This window comes from Anas platyrhynchos, chromosome 22 (genome assembly GCF_047663525.1).
Source record: "Anas platyrhynchos isolate ZD024472 breed Pekin duck chromosome 22, IASCAAS_PekinDuck_T2T, whole genome shotgun sequence".
Lineage (NCBI taxonomy): Eukaryota > Metazoa > Chordata > Aves > Anseriformes > Anatidae > Anas > Anas platyrhynchos.
In genome coordinates this window covers 10,036,744-10,060,818 of record NC_092608.1, presented here as the reverse complement: position 1 = coordinate 10,060,818, position 24,075 = coordinate 10,036,744, and the positions used below count along the sequence as shown (strand labels likewise).

At 39.8% G+C, this 24,075-nt stretch overlaps 1 pseudogene; it reads left to right on the top strand.

The window, feature by feature from the left end:
• LOC113840438 (kinesin-like protein KIF27) overlaps window positions 1-22,595 on the top strand; it is a 39,804-nt pseudogene extending 17,209 nt beyond the window's left edge.
• The last annotated feature ends 1,480 nt before the right edge of the window (window positions 22,596-24,075 follow it).

Here is a 24,075-nt window from a genome sequence, read left to right as displayed (position 1 = left end):
TGTCTGTTCTGCTGAATAAGAGAGAAGAAGTGGAGTAGCAGGAATTAGAAGACTATCTGGATTTTTCTTGGTCCTTGATTCTGAATTTGAAACCCTGAAAATTATGTATTCGTTCTTTTTGCATAAAGGATTTGAAGTTTTATCATTAATTCATTAGCAAGTTCAAAATATTTTTTTCTTCTAGCGTGATTTTTTACTAATTTAATTTTCTTGTAGTCTCATACCCGCAGAAAGTAGTAAAGTTCTGTATCATTTCCATGCATTTCTGATCAACAGAAAAGCAAATCTTTACATGAAAACTTGGGAAAACTGAGCTCTTCCTATTCCTTATTATATTGAGTGATAAACCTCGCAGACTTCTCTTTAGTTTTAGTTTTTGTAATTTGTGTGACAGAATGACTGCAAGTATCTGTGACATCTGTGTTTATATTTTAGCATCATTTTCAGAGGATGAAAAAGGCATAATCCCACGGGCTATTCAGGAGTTATTTCAGCATATTTCTGAAAACCATAACATCAATTTCCGAGTGAAGGTATCTTATATAGAGGTTTACGAGGAAGAACTTTGAGATTTATTGGAGTTGGAGACCTCTGTGAAAGATTTACATATCTGAGAAGATGAAAAGGGAAATACAGGTAGGATTTCAGCTCTAGAACTTCGTGCATTTGATTTCTGTTGTGTGCACAAATTATTGTTTCCATCTCTTGAAAAGAGAGCTTACCGATGACTAATACTAGACGAAGTCACGTTTTCAAAATATCAATTCAGTTTAGCTGATCTGAAGCAGCCTTCATTTGAGATTCCTATGAACAATATCAATGTTCCTCCAGAAGCAGCATCAGGTGGTAAGGTAGTACTGTTACTGTTTCTGCAAATTCAGCATAGAAACACAATTGTGCATGATTATTCAGTTGAATGAATGCTTTAAGATTAAGCCTTTGCTTCTCACTTCAAAGTTATATTTGTTAAGCTACTTATGCTGTAAATATCTGCTTCCATTCCACTAAGAACTATGTTCTTAACATAGGGTGGGAGTCACTTTTACTACAAACTTTCAAAATTTCTGTCTTTTTTTTTTTTTTTAACTGACAAAGTAAGCTTTGAGCTAGGTTTGCTCATACTTTTTTTCTAGATAGCACTAGGTTGCAAATTGCATAAGACGATGTGTAAACACCTAAGTGTATTCTGTGTATTCTGTTTACAATACTGTTTCAAATGGTGTGACAAAATACACCCATATATTCTATTTCTGCAGGTTTCAGATGTGCTGTTTTACCCACATACTGTTTTATTTTATTTAGCTATGTGCTACGACCTTATAATAATGCAGGCTTGTATGCTTCTGTGATTTGTGTTTATAGATTGACTTTTCATAATTGCAGTAAACTTTTACTGAAAAGTTTAAAATTAATGTAATTATTCTGATTTTCTTTTGGTGTTTGAAGTGATTGTTGGTGCTAAGGAATTCCAAGTAGAATGTGCAGATGAAGTGATGAGCCTGTTGGAAAGTGGCAATGCAGCTCGTCACGCAGGCACAACACAAATGAACGAACACTCTAGTCGATCACATGCCATTTTTACTATCAGTATTTGTCAGAAACAATCTGCAGAGTCTCAAAAAAAATAGTGATCCACAGGATTCATCTTGGAAATCAGTCCAGATGATTGCTTCAAAGTTCCATTTTGTGGATTTGGCAGGATCAGAGAGGGTGACAAAGACTGGAAATACCAGTGAAGGATTCAAAGAATCAATTCAAATCAATAGTGGTTTGTTGGCCTTGGGAAATGTCATCAGTGCTCTTGGAGACCCAAAAAGGAAAAGCGTACATATTCCATACAGGGATGCTAAAATCACTCGCATTCTGAAAGACTCCCTAGGAGGGAACACCAAGACTGTCATGATAACATGTATAAGTCCATCCTCATCAGACTTTGATGAATCTTTAAATTCGCTCAAATATGCAAACAGAGCCAAAAACATTAGAAATAAACCAGTTGTCAACTACAACCCTGATCAAGACCGGATTGATGAAATGGAACTTGAAATCAGATTGCTCCGAGAAGCTTTGCAGAACCAACAAGTTGGTAATCAGTGTTGACATGACTTAAATCAAGAAAGAACCCGAATCAGTTTGCTAGAAGAACAGCTCACCCAGCTTCAAGTTCAGTGCTTCAGCTACAGAAACTGTTTGGACGAAGCCTTCCCATTCCTGGTTGATTTGAATGATGATGTTAGCTTAAAAAGCAGGAAGCTCTCACCGTGCAGCAAATTGACACTGGAACTGGCACCATGCAAGAGCCCCATCATATCACAATTCTTCAGCTGAGGAGAGAACTAAAGAACTGCCAGGTATTTCATTCTAAGTTGATTGTTTAGGTACCTATGAACAAATCAGGAAAGCTAATGTGTCTGTCTTGTAGGAGGAGGAGATAGAGTTCCAACAAGTTAGAATTTTATAAAATCAACCTATTTTCATTTTTCACACTGAATTCTGGTAAGCCTGTAGATTGTTACCTCGCAATCGCATACACAAATTCTGGCTTTTCTTGGTTCTCATCATCCTAAATTACAGCTCTGTTATTTATTCTTCATTTTTTTTCTCTGGCTTATTGTAAAGCTCTGCTTCCCAGGTTCAAAACAGTGTAAGAGCTGGGTTTAAACTGAAAGATACCCAGGTAAGCATGCCATCCACAGCTCGGAGGAGATGGTTAGGGAGATGCTAAAATAAACAGGGCAATAAAGGCTCTTGAGCAGCTCTTAAGAGTTGTATTTACTTGAAAGATATAGGTTGTACAGAAAAGATACAGTTGTACAGAAGTATCTGTCTTTAGAATGGTAAGACATAGTGTGTCTATACTTTGCATTTGGCTCCTAAAGGTTTTCTGGAAGGCCAACTACATTTGGAAGTAACCTTCAATCACTATTGGATCACTTACCCAGAAAAACATCTGAAAAAAAATAACATTATAATTTCTTTAATCTTTAGGCTCTTCTTTGAGATGAAAAATGAGGAGGGCCATCCTTATTTTTTTGTTTGAGAAGTGTATTAATATTATGATTGATGCTGAGATTTTACAGCCAAATCTCACAGCACACCGAAGAAAGTAATTGGATTTAAATACCCACTTTGTAAGGTAGTGTTGGTTATGGGTCCATTATTTCCTTTGGGAGAAAGAAACTTGTCAAAACAAAATCAATAGATGAGAAACAGAAGTAAAGAAACGACTGGTGGAAACCACTTTTGAAGGGAGCAGCTGATTCCCCAGAGGGCCATGCTGCCATAGCCACAGGGACCTTGACAGCCTAGAAAGGTGGGCTGACAAGAACCTCATGAAGTTCAGCAAGGGCAAGTTCAGAGTCCTGCACCTGAAGAGGAACAACTGCAGGCACTCGTGCATGCCGGGGGCCACCCCGCTGGAAAGCAGCCCTGCAGAAAAGGAGCTGGGCGTCCTGGTGGCCACCAAGTTGAACATGAGTCAGCCATGTGCCCTTCCTCCTAAGAAGGCTAGTGGTTTTGTTGGCTGCACTAGGCAAAGTGTCACTAACAGGTCAACAGATGTGATCCTTCCGCTCAGTGAGGCCACAGGTGGAGTAGTGTGTCCAGTTGCAGTTGCAAAGTGTATTTTGTGGTGCGTTATACACAGCACAGGCAGCCAGTCAAAAGAGGAGTCTCCCACCATATTTAGCATTGATGTGGCCTCACCTTGAGTATCGTGTGCTCAGGGGCACCCCAGTTGAAAAAGGATGTGAAGATAATTGAAAGTGTGAAGAGGAAGGCAACAAAGCTGGTAGAAGGGCTGGAAGGCAGGTCCTATGAGGAGAGACTGAGAACACTTGTGTTGTCCAGTCTGAAGAATAGGAGGCCAAGAGGCGACCTCATGGCTCTCAGCAACTTGCTGAGGAGGGAAGGTGCTGGTCTGTGCTGCTGGTAACTGAGGGAAGAATGCATGGGAATGGCACAAAGCTGTGGGGGATGTCCAGTTCACGCTGGACATCAGGGAAAATTTCTGTACCATGAGGATGGTCAGACACTGGCACCGGCTTCCTAGCGAGCTGTTTGGTGCCCCATGCCTGTCAGTATTCAGGAGGCGTTTGGGCACTGCCCGCAATAACATGCTGTAACTTTAGGTTAGTCCTGAAGTGGTCAGCCAGTTGGACTTGATGATCTTTGTAGGTCCTTTCCAACTTCTCTACTGCATTCTGCTTGATTCTGTTCAGTTCCGGGCTCCCCCATTCAAGAGATTCAGGGACATAATGGAAAAAGTGCAGCAGAGGGCCACAAAGATGCTTAAGGGACTGGAGCACCTCTCCAATGAGGAAAGGCTGAGAGAGATGGGACTGTTCAGTTTGGAGAAGAGGAGGCTCAGTGGGGGATTTTAGCAATGTCTTACAAATACCTGAAGGGAAGGTGCAGTGAACGTGCAGCCAGGACAAAAGGCAGTGGGCACAAGAGCTTCTAGGCTAACATCTGGAAGCACTTGTGTACTGTGTGGTGGCCGTGGCTGTGCACTGGAACAAGTTGCCCAAAGAGGTGGAGTCATCCTCTGAGACCATCAAAAGCCACCTGGACATGGTCCTGGGCATCCTGCTCAAGGTGGCCTTGCTTGAGCCAGGGGTTAAACCAGGTGACCTCCAGAGGTCCTTTCCAGCCTCAGCTGTTCTGTGATTCTATGGTGGGAGAATTTGCCATATATACGTCCCAACTTTGCAGTTCCAATCACATCTTTGAACAACAAATAAATATATGTATGTATTTAATTTTCCAACTTCAAGAATAACAATGCCTGCTTTTCCACTGGCTGAATTTTCCTTTTATTATCTAGCAGGCTCTAGCTATGGATGAAGAAGTATTCAGCCAGAAGGATCATGAATTGAAGATATTGCAGAATCAGATAAAGACATTAATACAGGAAAATGAAGAGCAACTGGAATCTTTAAAGAAGGCTGAAGAAACACATAGATTACAGGTATTTTTCCTCTGGCATATATTACATGTATCTATATCGAACCATCCATCCACTATAGGAATGTACTCATGATTTCAAGACAGATCCTTCAGAATTTTTTTGGATGTAAACACCTACCAGTCTTACAAGCACCTTGTTTGAATTAGAGCTGTATTCCCTAATGAGCTGAGATCATCTAGTGGGTGAATCACAGTACTGTGATTCCTGAAGTTTGTGTATCAGCCTAACTGCCACAGCCTTCCTGTATGATATTAAGTGATTCATTCACCCTCTCTTTGCTTCCTGCCTTCCTCCAGATCTGTGTTGTTACTAAGTTGTTTCAGGACGATTCATGATTTAGGACTTGAAAGGCTTTAAAAGCTTGTTTAGAATCTCAAGAAGACCATCAAGTTCCTACAGAATGCTTTAATTGAAAGGCTGTGTAGAAACATGCTTTGTTATATCTTTATTCAGTGTGAGAGTAAAGTATTGTTGCCTTTTGACTTTTTAAGACAGAATTTCATCCTAGTATTCTGAGAGTTTACTATTACAAGAAGCTGAGTGACACAGTGGAAACACTGCTTGCCTCCTTCCCTCTCTAGATCTTGTATATGCTAATGAAATTGTAATGGGTAGTAAGTGAATAGCATTTCAAGATCCAGGAGACCATATATAGGATAGTTGATAGATCTGACTTTATAGGATGATAGATCTGACCTTTTTTAAAGGGAACAGCATAAACATGGCTAGTTAGTACTCTTCTCCTTTTTCTCCTTTTTTTCCTTATTCTCCTTATTCTCCTTATTCTCCTTTTCCTCCTTATTCTCCTTTTCCTCCTTTTCCTCCTTTTTCCTCTTCTTTGCTGATGGCTTGGGGAGAGTCAATGAATGAAAGGTAAGTACACTGGTCACCATCTTTTCCTTCCCTCTGTAACATTTTTCTGTTCTGTCATCTCTGGATAGGCTTTTTTTGTGTGTTTTCCTTTTTTAACCCATACTGCATATTGTCAGCTTATTAGACTGAAATAATCCATGCTTCTAATACACATAGATGCTTATATACGATTATGCTTATAATTGTATCCTATGGAGGATACGAGGCAGATGTTATGAACAGAAACAGTTGTACTGTAGGCAAAAGATCGCAGCTCTCACTTTTACTTAAAAACAGAAAAATCAGTATAATAATTAAATCAAATGCTTGTGTCAAATGGCTTAAAGTTGTATGCACAGGAAAGTGTCGTTTCAATGATACATGATAGAATAAGAACTGTAAAAGTAGCCTGTAAATGTTTGTACCCATGTATTTATGTAACAGGTTATGCACTATGGGGTTGTATGTACAAGGGCATAAGGGACAGAGTCTTATAGGGATTAAAAAAAAAAAAAAGTTGCAAGGTGGAGTTGCCCATTACTACTTCCACAATCATAAAATGTATGGTATTGACATATATATTCTTTTTGCTATGACACAGAAATATTATGTATTGTATTCCAACAAAATGTCAATTTGTGGGGCATTGTCTATGTATGGGGAAAGGACTTGCAGTCTAAGAAGATGAGAAAAAAAGAATAAATAAAAAATATATGATTCAAAGTAGGAGAATGCATACTTTAGTTAACTATCTCTAGCTGTTATTCAAATTTCCTGTTGGTAGGCAAGATTTTCGATGTATTCTGAAAGGAACAGAGAAGACTGAAAATTGTATGGTCTTGGCCTTATGGATAAATCAGTTCAGTGAAGATACGTAATTTTGAACAATGCACAGAGATTGCTGTAGGAAAGGCAAGTAAGTTCTTCAAACTAGCATTACCGACAAATTTGAGGTTGGGTAGAAAAGAAAGTAACGGTTGATACAGGGGATCCTGGGGTCACGTCCAATTTTATGAATGTTAATTAATAAAAATAATCTTTCAAGTTGGACCACTCCAAGAGGAAGAGGAAGCCTACATGTATGTACATTTCATTCTTTAAACTCAGACCATGTGCTTCATTTGAACATTTTTCTTGAATTACCGTTTTATTTATCCATGAACACACAAATAAGGCAAGCAAGGGCTGATAAATATGTCATCTACTTCTCACTAGATGTCTAAATCTAGCTGACATAATTTATATAGGACAGGTCCTTTAGAGACAAAAATGTCTCAAAAAAATGATTGGAGTTTGGGGAGAGGTAAGATTCTACCTGTCATGCCAGAGAATTTTCAGTTTGTTGCAGAATTTGCCTGTGCACTGCAGAAGAATTTAGAGTTAGTGAATGATATACAAGAAGACTGACCTTTATAATGAATTTAGAAAGGTATGATGCAAATCTGATGATCAGCAACCGTTTCTGTTTTTTTCATATGAGAATGAAAAAATGGTGGAACAGCAAATCCTTATTGATCAGCTAAAAGAAAAATTAGAGAAGTTTATGGTTGTGAAAACTTGGGACTTCTCAAGTGCTTGTGGAGATGGGCCTGCTGTTACGGCATCTGCAAGAAGGCCATACAGTGTCCCACTCACAAAGAGTCTGCTACACTCGCTTTACCCATCTTCAGGGACAGAGACACGAAAGGTCAGGTCTACCTAAGCATTATATTTTTTTTAACAGTTATTGTTCAATAATTCTATTGGGCGTGACAAATTATGGTGACCTCTTGTCAGCTGCTGTTTAGCTTTGAAGCATTTTAGCATTGAAGACTGAAAAAGTACTTTTGAATGTCTTGCAACACACGCTATGTCCCAGTTGTCCAAAATCTATGGGCTTACATTTTGAATCCCAGAATGGCTGGAGTTTGAAGGGACCTTTAAAAATCATCTAGTCCAACTCTGCCATGGACAGAGACACCTTTCACTAGATCAGGTTGCTCAAAGCCCCATACAAATTGACTTAAAACACAGAATTTATCACAGTCATAAAGCTGTAGTCTTTAGTGATCTTTTTGTGCAATGTTTAACAGTTCAGATAGGAAGCATTCCCAAAATGAATGATTATTCTGTACTGAAAAACTGAACATTTTGGGTAATAAGTTGGTAACAGTACCTTCTTTTGCACTTGGGACAAGTGTTCTAAGCAGAACCTTCTCTTGCAAAACCTTCTGGTACACAGGTACTCAGAAATATTATTTAAACACCTGCAATTTTGCATACAAGGTCAGGTAGTGAAAGACTTTTAAACTGAAATACTATTGGAATATCAATAAAGAATTACTGAACTATTCCAAGTGTTTTTTGGGCGCTTTTTGGCAGGTGTATACCAGTCCCCCTGCTTTTTCCCTGGCTCGGATGATGGCAGGATTCCGTGCTCGTAGCCAGATGATACTGAGCTACATAGAAGATCAAGATGAAGTCCTTCACTGCCACCTCTCTATCAGAGTGATGAAGAGAAAGAAAATACAGACAGTCAAAAGTAATTTATTTTTTTTTTCTCATTTAGGTAATTTTTTCTTTAACTTTTGTTACAGATAAATATATAGCAAATATAATATTACTGCCTAATCCTACTGTAATGTGAGGCCATTTGTGATACTACTTAAAATAAATTTGCAGGACCAACTAGGCATATTATGAAACTAGTTTAAAAACCACATTTTTTTGATGCGATAAAGATTGCATGATCTTTGTTTTGGGGACATCATCCAACAAGATCAAGCATGGGAAGAAGAAGGTGCAAATGCTTATGTAAGCTTTCTCAGTTTGGCACTCTTCTCTTTAATATCATGTACTTTATATAAAGTTAAAAGAAAAAAAAATCCTTTTGTGTTTAGAATGTATCATGTTTTCCATTCTTTCTTAGGCATTCAATAAACAAAAAATGGACACGAAAACAGGCTTCTCTGTGCTTTCCCTTTGAGCAAAGTGACATGAAATGTCAAGTTGACAAGTCCAGCTTATGTGACAAATCTGTGCCACAGACTGATACAGCCACAGGTAAAATGGAAGTCATGAGAGTAAATTGTGTTAGATATAATACTAGAATATGCAATAATGTCTTTATCACATGTAATTATTTTTCTCATCAAAATGTCTTTATTTGCTACAAATACTTTTTTCATTATAGCTCAACATAAATTTATTTTTTAATTATTTTCCTTTTCCCTTTTCTGAAATTGACATCAGTGACCTTAATGTTTGAGTACTACTTACTAGCGAGAAAGCACTTGACCTACAAATCTAGTACTAGTTCAAGAAAAGGAAACATGCTATTATTTCATCAGAGACGCACTGAAAATGCTTAAATTAAATATGTTTTTTCTCTCTCAGATTAGCATTCATTAGCATTCTTGAAATGCTAATGCATGCTGTCATTTCCATATTTAGACGGCAGGGAAAAGACTCTTTGCAATACTCTCTCTTTTTGGCTCTTTCGCTTCATTTGTAAGAATTCTATACATACTATATTTCAGATCACTGTCTTTTGGCTAAAGAGTGTATTCCTTTTATTCCTTTTTTATTCCTTTTTTTTTTGGTCTCCACATTGTTTTGTTTTCTTTCAAGGTGAAGAAATCAACTGCCTCCAGAAAAGTCATGTTTTTAACATGCAGAAGTTAAAGAATTCAGAGTTGAGACTCACTGAGGCCAAGCAAAAAATGGGAGAACTTGCACTTAACATCAAAATGAAAGAAGAACTTATTAAGGAATTAGTAAGAACAGGTAAGTGACTGAAAAATTGAAATGAAGACATTCAGAAATAAGCAAGAAAAAAGACACAAAACTTCTGAAGACCTGCATATCTTAGTTTTTGGGTAATTTTCTTCTGCGGGAATACTTCTGGTAACTTACAGTTTCCTAACTTCTATGAATTACTTGCTATGAGTGCATTGAAGGCTGCAAATTTTTATTGTGTCCTACTCAGCTGTGATCTGCAGATTTGTTTGTTAAATATTTTTTTGTGTTTTGTAGCTTATTGTGTTTGTCCACCTATAGTGTAATTTTTCATGTATGCTTAGTGCAACTGATCTCTTCATGGACATGTGTTTGTCACCCAGTGTCTGGGATAGGAGAGAAGATACGACACTGTGCTGGGAATGCTTGCATTGCCATCATAGCAGTAGAGAAGCAGGAGTCAGAAGTGGATGAGGGAAAAGGTCAGTGTCCCTGTTAGCCTATATCATTACACACCTGTCCTGATATATATATGCTTGCCAGAAACTTATCATTGTGATGACCCTAAAGATCTGTGCTTACCTGTTTCAATCACACTCTTCTAGTGTGTACATATTCTCCTGAGGCAGTCTTTTGGCATTGAGAAACATTGTGCGCCCCCAGTAACAGTACTTACGGAATCCCAAACAGAGCAAATCAGATTGCCCGAACAGGGCAAATCAGTAGAAACACAATCGAGAGTTTTTTGCTGATTACCAAGTTGAAAGCTGAGAAATATGTAGCATATTCTTCTGGGGAACAAACAAACAAACATACAAACAAACAACAAAAAACATAATAATACAGGCAAGCTATTTTGTCAAGGACTGCAGTAGGCAGAAAATTTTCACTTGATGTGGCACTCAGGTGTTACTTTCTTTGGTGACATCAGATGATTTATGAAGAGTTCAGATTTAAGATTCCTTTGTTCATCTATATTTCAGTGTTATAAGGGAGCTGTTTGTTTAGGTTTGTAAAATGTCTCAGAAATTTTTGGTTTAATCAGGATGAAGTAAGTAACGATTCAATTACAGGTTTAAGTGATACATTGCAAATTATTAGCTTGCTGTTTTAAAACTATTTGGATATGATGTCTTTAAGGTAAGGATGCAGAGTGTGTAAGCAGGCAATATTCTTTGAAGATAACTAAACCGGAGCAAGAATCCGAGCAGGCCAAAATGGAACTGGCCGAAACTCAAAAGCAGCTTCAGGAGCTGGAGAATAAGGAGCTGAGAAAGCCAAGCTGCAAAGAGAGTTCCGAAAGAAGATGGATGCAGCTAAGCTGAAAGTGCAGGTATTTCCAATATGACCATTAGGATTTGCAAATTCCTGTCTCAGCATCACCTTTGAAATCCGTACACTCTGCTTGTGAAACTCTCACCAGCTTCACACAATTGAAGCTAGTTGGATTGAAGTAGCCAATGAGAACCTTCACACAGTTATACCCACTACTATTTAACAACTAAGTAGTTAGATAGTTCTGTCTTTGATGATTTTACGAAGGCTCAGAGACCTTAGAGATAATGTGTGATTGTTGTGGCAAAATGTAGCAAGTCTTGCTCACTGTCCTAACTCAGTGAAATAGAGAATTAACCTGAGTCGGGTTTTAGTTTTAAGTTTTCCTGTTGTTAAGCTGAAATTTTCCATGAACATTCAGGCCTTACAGAAGAAGAAGCAAGACACTAAGAATCTGGCTTCTCTATCTAACCAAAGTGAAAAACGAGCAATAGAACTTGAACAGAACGTGGCTCAGATGAAGCATCAGCAGACCCTGCTAGAGAAAAGACTGCGTGAGGAGAGTGAAAAAAAAGAAGCAACTAGAAGCAGAGCTTCAGCGGGACCAGCTACAAATTAAAGTAGGATTCTTTCTGTTTCCTTATGACAAAGAATAAGATCAACCAGTTTGACCTTTGTTTTCCCAAAGGCAATGTACTATACTACCAGATTTTGTCCTTTTAAGTAATTGCTTACTTGACACTGAAGAAATTGTGTATAAGTATTTTCACAGAAATCTTCATTCTTCCTTTCTCTTCAGCTATTTTTTTGAATGTTATTATGTGATGTCTAGCCCTGAGTTGCAATTTTGCATGTAAATTAGTTCAATATTTCTGATTTCATGATTGTGTAGATTCTGTCATTAAATGTGTTTGAAAAACACACTGACTGAGGCAGAAAGAAAGTTTTGTTTGTTTGTTTTTGTTTAGAGGAACTTCAGCTTAAGATGGAACAGCAACAGAAGATTCTTAAAGACAGAGAGATTGCTGCATTTAAAAAGAAGAAAAATAACTCGGTGTGGACTTTACAGAAATCAGAGGTAGCTAATCTATTCCAAATCTGTGTGGACACTGAAAAGAAAGGTGTCTTTATTCACCCCGTGTCATCTTTGTAAAGCGTTTGGAAGAAGAGTATTCCGTCCTCCCTCCCCTGTTTTTTTTTTAAATTGTTTTTTTTTTTTTTTTTTTTGTAGCAAAAACTGAGACAAGTCAAGAAGCTCTTTAACTGGTTTTGAATGAACGAAAGGAGAGGGCTGTAATGTCTTTGTTTTTTCTATGACTTGTCAAAGGTAGTAATTCAGATAGCTGGAAATTCAACGAGTTTGGTTGTCTGGTAGGCTTGAAGGTGATTCTGATGAGCTCTGTTATAAATGTTGCACGGTTTGTTTGTTTATTTCTTTTCCCATCTGACAAATATGACAGACGGCTATGGTTTTGGTTGTTCATGACAGTGTTAGAATAGTAGGTTTCCTGTGCAACAGTGCTACCTGCATGATTTCAGAACTAGACATTGGAACATGAGAGTTTCATGAGTTAACCAAAGTCTTTAGAGGTGAAAATCAATTTAAAAAACGAAATAAAAGCAACTTCTTAGCCATACCAGCAATATGCCCACTGATAAACCATTGCTTCAGAAGAGACTTATAATAGACTCTGCTAGCAGGATCAGAACTCCCATTTTTTCTTTCTTTCAGCATCGCAGTTTCTCATCACGATGTGTTTTTCCACAAATCTTGGTCTTGGGCAAGAATCATGCAATGAGGATGGGCTAGCTGATTTCTTGTGGTACCTTTCAAACTTAGTTGTTGTCATTCTATATATGACATCTATTTCTATAACTGTTTTTAGGAAAATAATACATTTCCTTAAAAGCATCTGATAAAATTGTTTGCATAAGATGTAGTAATATAACATTGCTGAGCCTCTCCTTAAGTCAGTCCTATTTCTGTATTATCCTGAATCAGGATTCTGTTGATCACTTAATGTTAAGAATTGAAATGTTGATTTCTCACGTTTTATCAGTTACTCTAAAAGAGGAAAAACATAGTCATAAAATTCTGACCCAAATAGTCCTCGTTAATGCTCTCTGGATCTCTGTTTAAATTGTAGAAGTTAGAAGAGCAAAAGAAATGGCTGGATGAAGAAATGGAAAGAATTCTTCAACAGCACCAACAGTTAGCAGAACTAGAAGAAGATTTAAAGAAAAGAGAAGCCATTGTAGCTAAAAAAGAAGCATTATTGCAAGAGAAGAGCCTCCTAGAAATCAAGAAACTGAGATCTAGCCAGGTGATTTAAGAAAAAAAAGAAAGAAAGAAAGAAAGAAATTTAACACAATTGTAGAGCTGCCTGAAAAGACTATGGGAGGAGGGCAGCCGGATAACAGAAGAGGTTTAAGCCATGCGACTTGTATCTCTAGCGCTGCCATTACATTATTGTGTGGCTTGATCAAATGAACATTTTAAACATGAATAATAGAATGTAATAACCTTTATTTACATGATATCCCCGAAATTCTAACAACAAAACAAAATCTGACTTCCAAAGTTCTGTTATTGCAGCACATTAAATAACGATATCTAAAAAATTGCTCAATGCCTGCAAAGTAGAGAACATGGCAGAGAAACATTCTGTATTATTTACTTTGGCTACTGAGAAACAGAAATTGAAATGTCATTGTCACCGTAATGACTAACTCATGTAAGATATGTAGAAAACTGCACATTGCTTTTCTTTGTTTTCTTTCATCTTTTGATTAAATAGTAAATTTTATGGTAGCTGTCTACTTAGCCTAAATGGCGTCCCTTTACAAGAAGTAGACAGGTCTTCCACATTAGGATGCGACAGTCTCATGTACATGTTTATGGGGATGGAGTTTTATACTTACGGTTTCTTTCATTCTTCCTCTTATTTCTTTCTCTCTCTCTCTCTCTCTCTTTTTTTTTTTTTTTTTTTTTTTTAAAGGCTTTAAACAAAGATAGTATGAAATTGTCTACTCGCTTAAGTATGCTGGACCAGGAATTGTGTGATAAAAGTATGCAGCTTCAGGACAGCACTACTGAAGATAAGACAGACATTCTGGAAAAAATTCAGGTTCTTCAGAAGGAAAGGGATCAGCTACTCAGAAGAAGAAATAGTGTGGATGAGAAACTGAAAGAGGGTAACTGAAAAGTGTTGTCAGCTGAAGTAAGTAACTATCTCTGAGATACATCAAAGTTTTAGGCAATGTTGTATAATAAAGTATTCCAATCATGACCTAAAATGTCTCCCAGTATTAGACAGTAGAGAATCAAGGAACTGAGGTTGTGTGTTTTTGTTAACAGCCAACATGAAAATACTGCTATAATGGCACTACTTCCATAACAGTGAACAACATATACTTTCAGAGGGACTTACTTACTTTAGCTAGAGTCCGGACAAATGTCGCTGGCCTAACAATTCTATAATTAGAAATAATGAAACAGGATGTCCATCAATTTATCTTAGGCAGCTATTTTCCTATCAGGACATAAAACAAGGTGAAGTACTCTAATAGTGATGTCCCTTGATTTTTTTTTTCATAGGCTTTTGTGAAAGACCAAACCTCACCTGAAGGCCTCCATATAGTTACAATGAAGATAAGCCATATTGTGGATGTTACACACTTGAATTGATCAGTATAATTAAGTTGAAGATTGAATAAATTGATGTCAAATACACAGTTTTGTTTTAGGTCTTGAGAAGCAGCAGTTGGGGCCTATTACTGAGCTGATAGCATGCCAGAAAGAATCCTATTTGCTTCACTCCACAGAATCTTCTGCAATACTTCAGGGCGTGAATTTCTGCCACCTTCCTGCACAGATAATGGTCACCAAACTGCTTACAGATCTGATTGGTTCATTAATCGCTAATTAGAAAACTAGTTCAACTGAAAAAGTAATAGAAGTCATCAAATTGTGGGGAGGGGAAAATGGAGGAAGAATAGAATGTAGGCTTTTGTGGTGATGAACCATTTGTTTGAACTCTGGTCTGTGGAAGGGATATCAAGACATTTCCTGCTTGCTCCAAGCAGGTTCTAGATTTGTACTCTTCCTCTTATTTTTCCCATTCCATTCTCTGTACTACTACTAGTTAGTCTTGCTCTTCAATTTAGATTCACCTTTGAGAATGAAGTTAATGTCTTATGCACACAAAGGTTTGTTTTGTACTTTTTTTACAATCTCACTCCTGTGTTTCTGTGTAGGAAGAACATGTCCTTTTGCAGCTGGAAGAAGGAATTGAAGCCCTGGAGGCTGCTATTAATTACAAGAATGAAAGTATTCAGAGTCGCCAGTACTTGCTTAGATCCTCTTCACAGATCCTTTCACAGAGTGAGGATAATGCAATAGGAAAACTAGTTTCCTTGTCTGCTGATGAGCTCAGAGCTATCCTCTTCAAATACTTTAACAAGGTTTGCTTTGGCTAATGATCAATATTTTATCCTATTACCTGTTATTGCACTAAATAGTTAAAGGAAATAGTGTCAAGAAGTAAAGTCAATTTAATCCACTTTCCTTGAAAGCCTGCTTAGGTTACTCACATCTGTTGTTAATTTGGATATTTTGCATCTTGACATCAACATAAAAAAGGATGCTTTTCTATTACTTGTTTGTATCTTGTTTTGGTGTCATTAGCTTAAAAGGTGTTGCAACTCTGGAAATTTCCTTGCTCCTTTCCACTGCTTTATGCTGCTAACTTCTCAAGTAGCAACATATTTAAACAGTGGTGTCGTATTGAAATTCTTCCCACCTGCAGTCTTTATTAACCTCAGGATAGTATTTCTTTTTTCCAAATCCATTATAAAATCTTTCTGCAAACAAGCGCTTACCACCATATACTGAAGAATCGTAATGACACCTGGAAACATAAAAAAGAAATGCATTAGGACTTGGTGTCTCTCTTTGCCCATGGGTGAACCTTGGGTGATTTTGTGAACAAGTTGTCTGTGGTACACAAATTGGCAGTTTTCCAGAAACAGGAAAAAAATTCTTGTATCAGTTTAAGTTCTGCACAGGGCATTAAAAAATCCACTAGTCCATGTGATCAAAATCTACAGAGCTCAATTCTGAAGTGTGAACTCGTGTCAGCAGGCAAATCTGTTTCCAGTATAAGCTTACAGCTTATACAGACAATTGCTTTTGTATCCATTCATCTATTAAGCAGAACTGTAAAAGCATTTGTTGAAATGGTTTGATAGAAGTGTATTAGATTGTCTTAGATTGTTGGCCTGCGAGAGTCTGAACGTAAATTACAACTGCAGACTGAAGAACAGGAGATGAAGGTCATAGACCAGGAAAATATAAAACGTGAATTGGAATCTGCACTTGAGCACATCAAGTTGCAGTGTGACAGGCAGCTGATGCTACAACACAGAGAACATGAGAAAAAACTACAGTTGATACTGCATCATTTCAAGGGTGCTTGTTTGTTTTCCAAGGGGAATTGTACAGCAGATATTATCTTTAGTCACTGTTGAGAAATACTGTGTTTCATATGAAAGAAAAAAGAAGATATGAGGTAGAAAGATAACATTTTGGCTGTTACTAATTCTGATGTCGTGTAGGATGCTGATGAACAGACACAAGGTGCTTGTATAAAAGAAAAAAGCTGACCATTTGTAAAAAACGGTCAGAATTGTCACATTTTTATATTCAATTTGTTGACATTGGAAAGGTGAAAGATAGCAATCCCCTTGATCTTTATCCTCTAAATGCTCCTATTAAAATGGAGAATTGGGGTTGGCATGGGCTTTTTGCTCCTCTGTCATACTAGTTTAAATGTACACCCTGAAAGCAGAGTGTCAGCAAAATACAGGACATTCTCTAGCTGGGCATCTTGATTTTGGCACAGAGAAGTGAAGTGAAGATTTGATTCTCATACTAGTTTTACTTGCCCTAGAACAAGATGGTGAAGGTATTGCAGAAACCTTGAAAGAGTATGAAGTAAAAGTCCAGCAACTGGAAAAAGACTTCTTTTACTCTAGAGAAAACCAGCAGAGAGCTGAAGAAGAAATTGAAGGGCTTTTTTGGAGAGTCACCCCATCAACTAATGGCACCTACTAAATGTAAGTACATGATCTTAAAATGCTTTTGTGTTTGTCAGTAGATCATTTGAGGGGTAGCAAACAGACAGAAGTATATCAGATAGACATAAAACTCATATTTTTACTGAACTAACTCTTATCCAGGAAGGTACTACATCTCCCCTCACTTGCAAAGGAGAGACAACATCAGTTTGTAATAGAGGCAGTGGTATAACACTGTTCTAAATTCGTGTTTGGTTTTCTGTGGATTCGAGCATAATTTCAGAAGCTACAGTCTCACACTGTTGTGGTTGAGAAAACGGTATTTTATGATCTGAAAGACTCTGAATGGCATTATAATTAACAAATGTGTAATATGCTATGCTTTTAGATGCCAGTATTTTAAACAATCAACTTGATTTTGCTGCCGGCACTTGATTTCATAGAAGTTATTTCTTGGAAGATTGTCAATGAGGAGGTCCATACTTCCAGTTAACTAAAATCATTCTTTATTAAGGTTAAAAGACCTAGATATTTGTAGTAAGAAGATAAGCTTCCTAATGTGATCTATGCTTTGACCAAAAAAAAAAAAAAAAAAAAAAAAAAGGACCAACAAACAACTATGAAAAGTTTTTTTGATTGTTCCAGGTCCTACTAACCACAACTCAAACTTAAAATGGAGTAGTTCTAGTGTAGAAGCAAAAATGGTTTAATCATTGTCATTATCTTGGTTGTCTTACACCTCACACTGCCACCACCACCACTTCACATGCACAGTGCAGCCTTCTTGGCCCCGTGTTTCGTCTTAAGGCTCAGTGTGACTCATTCTTCCTCTTAACTGATGGTTCTATTTCGTCACACTTGAGGTAGTGCCATGTCTTTGTAACACGTAGATGCTGGTCACATATGCATCTGTTGCTACCAGAGTGAATTGAGGTTTAGCTCTCCAGGCAGGATAATAAGCCTAGAGGTTCGTTACTCGAAAGTATGCTGTGGCAGTGTGAACATGAATATTGCACAGGTTGGACTGTAAATGAGCATGGGGAAGATTATTCTGTGTCTAATACACAAAGAAGCATGTAGTCCAGGACATGTTTTGCTGTGAGGAAACATCCATCGCAGCCAAACTGTAGCGAAATGTAGAAGGATGAATGTCCCTGTGAATTTCTAACTTTTTCAAATCCATATGTTTGTAACGTTTGTAAGAAGCGCTCAGTATTTTTGTATAATTACCTTTAGTTATCTTTCCTCTGAATATATTTTGGGGCATAATACAATGTAATAAAAAAGTGATGAGCTTTAAAAATAACAAAAATCCCTGTGTACATTAAAGTCACATTCAAAGACTATGTTTTGTGTGTTCTGCTAATGAAATTGCAGACTACTTTTGAAAATACGAAGAATTTCATATTTTACTGTCATGGTTCAGTTGTTTTAAGATTGCCTAAATTGCAAGTTAGAATGGTGAAGCTTGTATTACAAGCAAAGAGCCAGCGGAAAGTAAAAGACACAGTCTTTTACTTCCTTGTCTTTCGGGTCCTTAACATACAATGGTGCTAGCTCAGACCTAGGAATCACCAGTCTTTATCTTGTTCCCTGTCTCAAGTCCCCCCTTTTCTTGAGCCTAAGCAAATTCTTTGGCTTATTACAATCCTTCTTGATTAAAAGTTTTCATTAAATTCTTACCAGTTTTGACTTGGTGCTTGTTTCAGTTACACTTCCAGGTATCATAATCTAGTCCTTCATACAGCACCAAAATGCACATTGTACCACTACACAAGTCAAGGCTACTACTCTTAAAAAGAAGATCAGGATTCCTCTAAACGATTGCTTAAGCCAAGAAAAGTTGGGTAACCAAAAAGGTGATTTTGTTGCATAATTCTCGAAAACCCCAGGAGGTGTCATCTTGAATTACCTTATGTAATCACCTTAGACTAATCACCTTATTACCATAGTCTTTCCCCAAATGTTTTCGTGCTCAGTCTCAATTCCTCCTGCCTCATTTACACACATACAGCAACTAATATTGATTAAAGTGCATCCTTCCCCTTGGGAGGCAAATAAAAGGTCTAGTGCCTAAAACATTGATTTGTTCTAGTTGCTTGCACCAAACTGTAAGATGTTGCAAATATTGGTTTCCGAAATGGGTTAGATCTTCTCCTTTGTCCGGCATTTGGTAAGGCCTGCCATCCAATATCTCCAAAGGGGCTTAGTTTGACCAAGTTTGCTCCTGGGGGATGGATGTAGCCCGTGGTAGGGAGCCATGTGGGAGCAGTGCTTGAGGAGCTGCTGCCTTTGGCAGCCCCTGCAGGCTCACTTCGGGAATCCCGTGTGAGGGATGAAGTTCTGTGTTTTTTGTTTTGTTTTTGTTTTGTTTTGTTTTGTTTTGTTTTTCTGAAGAAACCGGGTGTTTAAGAAGGAAATGCAGAGTTGCCTTTGTTTGGCACTCGATGGTCTTGAGGTCTCTTCCAACGTAGACATTCTGTGATTCTGTGAAGTCACAAACGCCAAGGCATCACACTGGCTGGCTCTGCAGCACAGATGCCAGGAGTGCTGCTTGGCATGGCGGCGGCGGCGCGGTGCCCCAGCCCCAGGCCCATCCCAGCCCCAGCGCACGTCGCCCTCCGCTCCCCCACGGAGCCCCCCGCCGCCTCAGCAGCCCCGTGGCGGACGCCCCATGGCAGAGCCGCCCCCGAGGAGAAGGAGCCCGCAGCCCTCTGCCCGCAACGCACCGCACTGCACCAAGCGCCGCGCAACGGCTGCCACCACCGCGGGGGCTCCTGGTGTGAGCGGCAAGCGGTGGCAAGGGGGGGCTGTGCTTCCTGAGTCAAGCTGCTGGACTCCGGCTTGCCTTGGCAATTGCCCATGTTGCTGAGGAGGCAACAGAGCCAAAGCCCTTCGGGCTGAAGATCCAGCACAGCTGGGGAGGCTTTGGCATTTCTGCACAATGCTGCTCAATCCTGCTTGGGAGCCCAGCCTCAGGTGCGGAATGAAGCCAAGCAAGCTCGAGGGAAACTGTGTGCTGGTAAGTTGTCAGTTCTTGCTTTCTTTTTCATTCCTCACGCCTAAGAAAACCTAACTCTTTCAAGCACCTGTTTGAAGACACGGTTTGATGGACTTGATTCTGGGTGTGCTCCTTAAGCTTGTTCGGCAGCTGTTGAACCCCGCTACACTTGCAGGAGACCTATGCTCGAGTTGATGCTTGCTGTGATCAAGCGGTGTTCTTTTGCTCTTCTTTGCTTTGGGGATGGTGGGTGAGGTTGCAAAGAGTTTTCAGGAGGATTCTTCTTTTCCTTTGCAGAATCCCAGACTGCGTATTAGAGCTGCTCTTCATCTCTGCTCGGAAAAGCTTCACGGGCCAAAAGAGAATGGAGATGAGGAAGGCAATGGAGAATGATGAGGACTATTTGCAGTCAGCACGCGTAAGCTTTGTGAAAGAATCAGGTGCATTTCTGTAGTGGTAGAAAGCGTAGCTGGAAAGACTTCCTAAGAACGTCAAGTCCAATTCATTGTTCTCAGTTAGAGCAATCCCGTAGTTTAGACTCCTGATAAGGTATTTGTCTGTAGGCAGCTGCCAACTTGTCCAGCTAATCCAATTCAGCCTGGAAAACAAGCAAGCAAGCAAGCCAAAAGCACAGAAACCTGCAGTTTATGGAGTGCAACTGTCTCCTTTCTAATCTCATGGGTTTCACCAAGTTTTGGGTGACTCCAGGGCTGGCTTGCCAGGGAGACTTTCTTGAATTGCTGGCAGATCAGCCAGAAGGGCAATACAAGGCCCTGGCTAAACACAATCTGTAGGCTGCTTCTAGATCAACAGTTTCCTTGGTTACTCCACAACCTCCACAATCTCCACTTGCTTCGAAGCTGTGAAGATTGCAAGTCCACTTTGTGTTTTTCAGCCACTCTGTGTCAAACGCTAAGAGTTTTCACTGGCTGTTAAAACAGAAAGGACAAAGAGCCCCTCCTCTGGGTCTTCAGAAGGCTCCTAAGATCCCCCAGACTGGCTAAGTAGCGACGCTCTAGTATAGATGCATCTAGATGCAGTAGAGCTAGATGGTGGGACAGAGGCTCTAGCATGGACGTGACACGCTTTGACAGCATCTTTTCTCTGACAGCAACTTCTGCCTTGGCTCTTCCCATCAAGCCAGAGCAGTTTCTTGGCCTGCACAACCTGCAGACTGACCTCTCGTGTGTATCCGTGCTGGACTGAGGGTAATGTTTGGAACACACACTGATGCTGTATTCACTAGAACTTTGAGAAGAGAGCGCAAGAAGCTAACCTGCATACGAGTTTCTTAGGTTTCTGTAGAGAGAGAGAGATGTACATGCATACATATTTACTTCTGTCTTTACTTCTTTCAAGATATCTTTTGTTCTCCAAAATGAATCCTCTGACTGTTACTAACGTATGGGACACACCTTGACACTCTAATGGCATAGAAATACTTTTCAGCTCATCCTTGCTATTGTTTCTGGATTGAAAAAATAATTGTGAATATGATTACCTGCTTGGAATCTTTTTTTTTTTTTTTTTTTTTTTTTTAGTATATATCTATTCTATTATGAAATCCTATAAAAAGGAGTGAACTCAAGAGGAAAAAAAAAAAAAGAAAACAATTTTATATCCACTTCTAAATTAGCTCAACAAATGAAACAGTAAAAAATGCACATAATATTTCTTCTATCCCAAGATTTCATGGTACAATAGTTCTTTGCCTAACCCTGCAATAGCCCCATAGGCATTGCAGTTGCTTACTTGTGTTCTTCTCCTTTGCTTGTGTTTAGTGTTTGCTTTTCTAATGTTACAACATTGGATTGATTTACCTCTTTAGGTATCAAGAGAAGAAGGCATTTGCTTCAGAGGACAGTACTTTGATGCTTTCCAGGGCTAATGGCCAAAGTTCTCAAAGCACTTTTTTTTCTTTTTTTTTTTTTTCCCCATCAGTGATTTATACATTTGTCAATCTTTCCATCTTCATTTACAACTCCGAATTTAGGTTTTAGGTGAACAAGAACCCTGAAACCAGCTGAAGCCATATCAGACATGAAGCCATATCAGACATAGTAAGGACATGTGTCTGTGAGGAAGTAATTCAGAGTGATTCTCTGGTGTCCTTTGGACAGCTTTCCTCTGGTCCTCTGCACTAAGCATCCCCAAGGGATATTTCAAAGCTCTCGGAATGATCTGTCATTCTCTCTTCCACTAGAGTCTCCATTAGAAAAGCGTGACTATTCCTTGCCCATGTGGAAAAGAAGTCCTCCTTGCGTTGTTTCTAAGCAAAACCTCTTTCTTGTGTTCTATGGACAGAAACCACTTGGCTAGACAAACTCAATCATTGCAAATGGAAGGAGTGGAACTACTTCAGCACCGTGCTTCGGCTTCTAAGCAGAACTGTAATGTAGGTGGGGACGTAGCAAGAGGACATGGCCAAGCCAGGGTGGACTTGAAAGTGCCGTGTCCGAGCCACAGCAAGAAGTCCGTGATTGCCCCTTGGAGACTGCTGCTCACCTAGTAGCACAGCAGCTGGAACGCTTCTGGATACTGCTGATGGATTGCCACGAATCAGGCAGTGACACAAGCTACGAGAACGACGGAAGTGACTGGAAGTGATGCTTCTCCCTGTTCTCCATTGCAATTTGTGAAAGAAAGGAGAAGAGAGGAGAAGAAGAAAGGAGAAGACGGGAGGGAAGGGGAGGGAATGAAGAGAACGGGAGGGAGGGGAGGGAAGGGTAAAAACGAGAATGGGAGGGGAGGGAAGGCCAGGGGAGGGCAGGGGAGTTCTGGGGAGGGCAGGGGAGGGCACGGGAGGGCAGGGGAGGGCAGGGGAGCAGAGTGTAGTGGAGTGTAGGGTAGTGTATGGCAGTGTAGGGTAGTGTAGGGGAGGGGATTGTTTGGTGAGGAGAGTGTAGGGGAGCGTAGGGGAGGAGAGTATAGGGGAGTGTAGGAGAGGAGAGTGGAGGGGAGTGTAGGGAAGGGGAGTGTAGGGGAACAGAGTGAAGGGGAAGGTAGGGGAGGTGTGTGTAGGGGAGTGTAGGGGAACTGAGTGAAGAAGAGGGTAGGGGAGCAGAATGTAGGGGAGGGTAGGGGAGCAGAGTGTAGGGGAGTGTAGGGGAACTGGGTGAAGAAGAGGGTAGGGGAGCAGAGTGTAGAGGAGTGTAGGGGAGCAGTGTGTAGGGGAGGTGTGTGTAGGGGAGTGTAGGTGAGGAGAGTGTAGGGGAGTGTGTGTGGGGGGAATGTACGGGAGTATAGGGGAGGAGAGAGTCGGGGAAGGAAGTGGAGGGGAGGAGAGGGAAGGGGAAGGAGGGAATATTGCCTTATTTGTTACCTTTTTACTGTCTTCGTGTAGAGCCGTGACAGGCAAAATAAACTATGTTGGTGAAAAGGACGTCTTTGTCTGGTGTGATTCCCGCTCCCCCAGTTTAAATTAATCAAGAATAATCTGCTCCTGATTGAGGTCTTCCCTTACTAGTGCAGTGCTAGGACCTACGTGCTCAATGTGCTGAGGATGTGCAAGAGTCTTAGAAAACAGTCAAGTTTTCCTCCCTCCTTGCTTCTTTATGAAATAAACATGATATCATACAGCACCGGGCTGTTTTTCATGACGGAAATTCACTTCTACCCTGCACAACAAAGCTTATGATATATCCAGACCAGAGCTAAGCCGTCAGCTTGGGCAGCCACTGTCAGGCGTTCGCTTCTGTCCAGTCGCCCCTTGGGGAAGCCACTTGCACTGGTTGCTTTCCTCACAAGTTTACCAAGTTTGCGTAAAGCTCCAAAGCTCAGGCCTATGCAGACACAGACCTGCTGCTCCTTTAACACACAAGAGGGGGCTATTGTTCACAACAGCTTTTCCAGTGCTTCTCTCCGTTTTTTGTTGGAAATCCAGTCCTTGCTTGCAGATTGGCTTTTTCAATTCAGTGATTAGTGGGTACTGGAAGGTTCAAAAACAACACCTGACAATCTTGTCCATACGTAGGTAAGGAGAGATCTAAGGAAGGAACAGGTTGCAATACCTAAGGCTTATGCATCGCTCAAGCTTCCAGTTGAGCTGTGAAATCCACGCCTCAGGTCACTTGAGGTACCAGGAGTCCCTGTAGAACATACAGGGGTCTCCAGCAGTGAGGTTCCCTGAGCAGAGGGCTTCAAGAGCTCCACAGGGAATGAAAAGAAGACTTGTGATATCCAT